We start from the raw sequence: 7,222 nt of genomic DNA, 5'->3' as shown, positions 1-7,222 counted from the left end.
CTTTTTCATGCACATCTGGGGCACCAAGGGTCTCCGGGATGTTCACATCTGGGAGGGTTGGGCGGTCCGGGGGATGCATGCGCATTGAGGCAAACATCTGGACGGCTCGGGTCACAGCTGGAGGGGTCCCTGGGGTCACAGCTGGGCACACATCTGACAGCACGGGGATGCCGGAGCACATCTGGAGATCCGGGTGGTTTGCATTTGTGCACATCTGGAGGCACAAACAGGAGGTAGGCGAGCTCACATCTGGGCATGCATCTGGAGAGCTTGCATGAGCATGCTCTCCCCCCTCCCCAGAGCTGTGCTGGGGCCACAGGCAGGCGCACATCTGGCCCCCTGCCCACATCTGGGGCGGCTCAACCTCACCAGCATCCTCCGGGCTCTCCCATCTCCCACCAAATCCGCCGGATCCCGGTGCTGCCAGCGATGGCAAAGCTCCTACCCGGGCATCGGGGGGGGGGCAATGCATTATTCATCTGTCCTTCTCGTAGCCAGGCACGGAGAAAATAAATAAATATTAATTTAATAGGACCACAAAGCTTTTCCGTTTCTCCTGCTGGGGATGCGGCAGCCCGAGGATTTCCTGGCAGGATCAAAAAAAAAAAAGGAGAAATAAATTATCCACAGAATAACAGGTTTATCCAACTATTATCCAAATAATTCTCCAAGGTGGGAATTGAAGGTGATGCTGGAATATTAAATGCCATGGTATTCCCCCCCACCTCCTTTTGGGTGTCCCCAAAAAGCCGAGCCTTGGGGATGGGGCTTCTCCGACCTGGGAATAGGGGATGGAAAGGGATGTTAATCCCTGGAGAGTTTTTGGGCCTCTTTTCATGGAGTGCTTGGAAGAGAGGATAGTTTTCAATGGGAATCCTGGAGTTTTTTTCAGAGCCCCAGGGATTAAAACACCTCTGTATTAATCCCTCTATGAGGCCTGAGGCTGCAGCAATGGGCTCCCGGGGCTGGCACGCGTGCATCCATTGCCGATACCTCCTCCAAGATGGCTTGGGATGGGGAAAGGAGACAAAGGAGCTGCCTCATCCCGACGGATAATCCCCCCCCGCCCCGATTCATCCCCGTTAATCAGCTAGGCAAACAGCGAGCGCAGGGGCATCGCCTCCTTGTTAGCAGATTTATTACCGCTGCCGGGGCGTTTAATTGCCCTTTTATTCGGCGATTAGTTGATGTTTGCGCAGGCTTTGCCCAAACCTCTCGCTGCCGTGGCCCAAAATCACCTCCCGAATTTTTTTGGCTGGGGGGAGGCTTCCCCCGTACTTCGTTATCCTCGTTATTCCTCCTTATTTTTGCTGCCTCTTTATTTTTCCCACCCCTCCGTGGCATCACCGGGCAGCATCAGGGTGGGGAAACTGAGGCACGAAGGACTTGGCAGTAATGACGAGCAACAAGATATTCGTATGGGCAAATGAGCGGCTGGGACCCCCCCGCACCGATGCCGGAGGGGGGGTAAATCCCTCGCAGCCCCATTATTAACATACCCCCCGGGAGCCCCCCACCCCGAGCTGGGCGGTTTGCCGGAAAATGCAGCTTTTTGAATATTTATAGAGGTTGTGGTGAGGCACATGGGGTGGGGGGAGGAGGGGGGGGGGGGAGACGGGCTGCCTGGGGGGGGGGGCAGTCTGGAGAGGAGCAATGCTGGGGTGCTGGGGGGAGGCAGTGGGGTGCTGGAGGGGATGATGCATGAATGGTTTAGGGGATGATAGTGGGATGTTTATGGGGATGATACTGGGATGCTGAAGGGGATTGGCACTGGGATGCTGGAGGGGATGATACTGGGAAGCTGTAGGGGATGGTACTGGGATGCTGGAGGGGATGGCACTGGGATGCTGGAGGGGATGGTACTGGGATGCTGGAGGGGATGGCACTGGGATGCTGGAGGGGATGGCACTGGGATGCTGGAGGGGGTGGCACTGGGATGCTGGAGGGGGTGGCACTGGGATGCTGGAGGGGATGGCACTGGGATGCTGGAGGGGATGGCACTGGGAAGCTGGAGGGGGTGGCACTGGGATGCTGGAGGGGATGGCACTGGGAAGCTGGAGGGGATGGCACTGGGATGCTGGAGGGGATGGTACTGGGATGCTGGAGGGGGTGGCACTGGGATGCTGGAGGGGATGGCACTGGGATGCTGGAGGGGATGGTACTGGGATGCTGGAGGGGGTGGCACTGGGATGCTGTAGGGGATGGTACTGGGATGCTGGAGGGGGTGGCACTGGGATGCTGGAGGGGATGGTACTGGGAAGCTGGAGGGGATGGCACTGGGATGCTGGAGGGGGTGGCACTGGGATGCTGTAGGGGATGGTATTGGGATGCTGGAGGGGATGGTACTGGGATGCTGGAGGGGGTGGCACTGGGATGCTGGAGGGGATGGTACTGGGATGCTGGAGGGGGTGGCACTGGGATGCTGGAGGGGATGGTACTGGGAAGCTGGAGGGGATGGCACTGGGATGCTGGAGGGGGTGGCACTGGGATGCTGTAGGGGATGGTATTGGGATGCTGGAGGGGGTGGCACTGGGATGCTGGAGGGGATGGTACTGGGATGCTGGAGGGGATGGCACTGGGATGCTGTAGGGGATGATACTGGGATGCTGGAGGGGATGATACTGGGAAGCTGTAGGGGATGGTACTGGGATGCTGGAGGGGATGGCACTGGGATGCTGGAGGGGGTGGCACTGGGATGCTGGAGGGGATGGTACTGGGATGCTGGAGGGGGTGGCACTGGGATGCTGTAGGGGATCATACTGGGGTGCTGGAGGGGGTGACACTGGGATCCTTTTGGGGATGATGCTGGCATGCCCTAAGGAATGATGCTGGGATGTTTTCAGGGAGCATACTGGGATGTCTTAGTGGATGACGCTGGGATGCTTTAGGGGACGATGCTGGGATGCCAGGATGTATTAGAGGATGAAAGTGAGATGCCTTAGGGGAGGGCACTGGGGTGTTTTATGTGAGTGTACTGGGATACTTGAGAGGATGATGGTGGGATGCTTTAGGGGATGATGCTGGGATGCTTTAGGGGATGATGCTCGGATGCATTAGAGGATGATCCCGGGAAGCTTTAGGGGAGTGTACTGGGATGCTTTAGGGGACGATGCCGGGATGTTTCAGGGGATGATGCTGGGATGTTTTAGGGGATGATGCCGGGATGCAGTAAGGGATAACGCAGAGACATTTTAGGGGAGCACGCTGGCATGCTTTAGGGGATGCTGCCGAGATGCTTTAGGTGAGCAGATCGAGATGCTTTAGGGGATGGCCCGGAGGTGCTCTGTGGGACGGCGTGGGGACGCCGCAGAGGACGGGTGTCAGGCTGTCTTCCCTGCACGCCTGGCAGACGCGGGAGGCCGGTGGGTTGAGGTCTCCTCGCGGGGCGTCCCAGCTCGCCTCATTACCGCCGTCTTTGGGAAGCCGGAGCCCATGTGTTCTCGAAACGAGCGACTCGGGGTATATTAACATCCCATTTCCACCTCTTTAATATAGAGTTTGTCGAGATCATTTATCAGCCGAGCCTCCCTTCAGGGCCGGGGGAAGCCGGGCAGAGCTCAGCAGCTGGGTCACGGTGAGAGGCGAGGGATGTTCGTCCCCGAAGGAAGCCGACTCCGGGTTTAACAGGTAGTGGCTCATGTGCGAATCGCTAGTTTGGGACCGGCACATCATTGGGAAAGGCTCTATCAAAGCTGGGCTTAATTGGGTGGAAGGCTTGTTTGCATGGCTGCTAATGGGGGATCAGAGGGCCGGGGACCCAGCGCTGACGGCCCTACAAAGGCAAGCAATTACTTGCTTGTCTGCATTATGTATTAACCCATCTGGGGCCGGGATATTGGCTTTGAAAGGGAGACAAAGGCGGAGGCGTGACGATATTCCCCACGCCGAATTAGCCCGCCTGGGTCCCCTTTGTGCAGCGGACAGGGCAGCTGGATACGGGATGCAGCCCCTGAGGATGCTGATGGGTACCAGGGCATGGTAGCAGGGCGCTGCCTCGGTCCGCATCCCCGCATCCTCCTAAATATTATCGAGCATCTTTTCTCGCCTTTCATCGGTCGCCGCGCTTTCCTGCCCACGGCCACATCTCGGGATGATTACAGCTTTGGCTTTAATTAGCCACCGTCACCATTAATAAGTTTATACTTCTTTTCGGCGGCATATTTTGGCGATGGGAGGTTAATTATGAATGGGTCAGTAAATTGCAGTAAACACTAGTCTATATCTAATGACTTGTCCGCTTGGCTTTTTGGCTAATCGTTGATTATCTTCATTGAATTGGAAGGCTGGCTCAATGAAGGTGGTGGGGGAGCGTTGGGGAGCAGGGGGATGTTTCCCCACCGCTGCCCCAAGCTGCTTGTCACACCATCCGTGCGTCTCTGCGGAGCTGAGGATGGCCACAATTCATTGCATGGGTGAGCCCTGACTGAAAACAGCCACGATTCATTGCACAGGGCGATTCCGGCTGAGAACAGCCACAGCTCATTGCACAGGTGAGCCCCAGCTGAGAACAGCCACAACTCATTGCATAGGGTGATGCTAGCGGAGAAGAGCTACAACTCATTGCACAGGTGAGCCCTGGCTGAGAACAGCCACAATTCTTTGCGTGGGTGATCCTGGCTTAGAACAGCCACAATTCACTGCGTGGGTGAGCCCCACTGAGAACAGCCACAACCACTCGAAGCAACCCACTGCAGGGAGGCTGAGAACAGGCACAACTCACTCCAGGAATGACTCCCAGAGGCGTTCGGTGGGTTGGGGGGGGGACCCATGAGCCCCCCGTCGCCGTGTCATTAGCAAGCGGTCAAATGGCCCTAATGGGGACGCGCGGCTGCATCGCAATCAGCTGCTCTAGAGGAATAATGAATTTTTCAATCCCTAATTAACCGTTAACCTCATTTGCATTCCTCCCCCGGCTTACGGTGAGCCCCCTCTAATTGGGGCCTGATTAGCTCCCGGGCAGGGGTGTTTCCATACGGCACGGTGCCGGTGGGCTCAGGGACGGGGCGGGGGGGGGGGGGGCTGGTGCCACCCCCCAGGGCTTGGGGACGTGGGCGCCCGGCCGTGGGGACGCGTCCCCGTGGGCAGCTGGCTTTGGGGCCACCAGCGGTGGGCACGTCCCTTCGGGGATGTGGCAGCGGTGGGGACGTCCCTTTGGGGACACACGGCAAGGCTGGCGGTGGGTGCACCCCTTCGGGGACAGGACAGAGGGCTGGCAGTGGGGACATCCCTTTGGGGACATGGTGGCAGTGGGGACATCGCTTTGGGGACATCCCTTTGGGGACATGGTGGCAGTGAGGACATCCCTTTGGGGACATCCCTTTGGGGATGTGGTGGCAGTGGGTGCAGCCCTTTGGGGACACAGTGGCAGCAGGGACATCCCTTTGGGCACACGCTGCAGGACTGGCAGCGGGGACATCGCTTTGGGGACACACCAGCAGTGGGTACCTCCCTTTGGGGACATGCCACAGGGGTGACAGCGGGGACATCGCTTTGGGGACACACCAGCAGTGGGTACCTCCCTTTGGGGACATGCCACAGGGGTGGCAGTGGGTGCATCCCTTTGGGGACAGGCTGGCAGCAGGGACATCTCCTTGGGGATGCGTTGGCAGCAGGGACATCCCTTTGGGGACACGGTGGCAGTGGGGGGACACGTCCCTTTGGGGACACTGGCCGGGCTGGCGTTGGGGATATCCCCCTGGGGCCAGGCAGGCGGTGACAAAAGAACCTGCCCCCCTCCCCGCTCAGGGGGGGTTATTACCGCCCCCTCTGCTCTGCCGCCAGCCCCTAATCCCCCTAATTACAAGGGGATAATTACAGCCCCTGATTGCTCCCCGGCCGCTCCCCTGCCAGATGTGCTGCAGCAGGCAGGAGCAGGCAGCTCCCCCCCAATCCTGTCCTGCCCCCTCCCCAATTGTTTAACCAACACTGCCCTAATTAAAGCGTTTAATTAACGAGCCCCGGGCGGGTGATGCCGACTGGGGGGACCCCATAGGACCCCCCCAAACCATCCTCCTTGGGGTGGTGGGTTGGGTTTTTCTTTTGGGGGGGGTCATATCCCAAATCTCATTGCTGCTCGTTAGTCTTGGCTTAAGGAAGAGTTTTGGGGTGCAGCTGGGGGGCTGCCCCCCCTTCATTAGCTGCCCCCCAAGCTCATTAATCAAGGCCCCCCCCCCCGGGGCCCAACCCCTTTAATTAGGGTGCCGGCACACAAGCGGGGACCGCTTTTGTGTCGGGGTTGGGGGGCAGCAACCAGTTTGGGGGGGCCCCTCCAGCCTGTGGGGCCTGGAGGGGAAGAGGAGGCCCCGGTCCCGTCCCGTCCCCCCCCTCCAAATGAGGGGAAGTCTGGTGTTTGGGGGTGCTCAGCATTGGGGGGGGGGGTGAGGTCCAATAAATGGGGGGAGCTCGATCCCAATGTGGGGGGGAGGCTCAGGCCTGATGTCTAAGGGTGCTGAGCCCCCAAAATGGGAGGTGCTCAGCCCCAACAAATGGGGGTGCTCAGCCCCAAAAATGGGGGGTGCTCAGCCCCAAAGTGTGGGTGAGGCTCAGCCCTAATGTGTGTGGGGTCCTCAGCCGCAATATGTAGGGGGGCTCAGCCCCCAAAATGAAGGGTGCTCAGCCCCAATGTGTGGGGGTTGCTCAGCCCTGCTGTTTCAGGGATTCTTAGCCCCGATGTTTTGGGGGGTGCTCAGCCCCAGGTTTGGGGGTGCTCAGCCCCACGTTTGGGGGGTGCTCAGCCCCCGGGCGCCGGCAGCGCAGCCGGGTTTGGGGCGTCTCCACCCCGAGGGGGGTCTCTGCCCCGTCCGTGCACACGGGGTCCCTGTCCCTACGGGCTCCGTGGGGACTCTGCCACGCCCTCTACCGGGAGCCACGCCCCCTGCCGGGAGCCACGCCCCCTGCCCGTGCCCTCACCCTACGAGCCGAGCGCCGACCCCGCTCCCTGCCCTAGCCCTGGCCACGCCTCCTTCTGCCGAGCCCCGCCCCCGCCCCAACCACGCCCGCTTTCGCGTGGCCACACCCCCTCGGCGGCCGCCACACCCCCTGGCGGCACGCCACGCCCCCTACCAGCCGCGAAACACGCCCCCTTCGCGCGGAACCTCGCCCGCTTCGCGGCCAGCCCCGCCCCCGCCCCCGCCCTCCCCGCTCACGGCCACGCCCCCCCACCTCGACCACGCCCCCGTCGGCGGCGGCACGTGCTTGCCCCCGCCGCCTCGGCCACCACCGC

This window comes from Aquila chrysaetos, chromosome 8 (genome assembly GCF_900496995.4).
Source record: "Aquila chrysaetos chrysaetos chromosome 8, bAquChr1.4, whole genome shotgun sequence".
Taxonomy (NCBI): Eukaryota; Metazoa; Chordata; class Aves; order Accipitriformes; family Accipitridae; genus Aquila; species Aquila chrysaetos.
The sequence above is the reverse complement of the archived record's forward strand: the minus strand, read 5'-3'. Positions refer to the sequence as shown.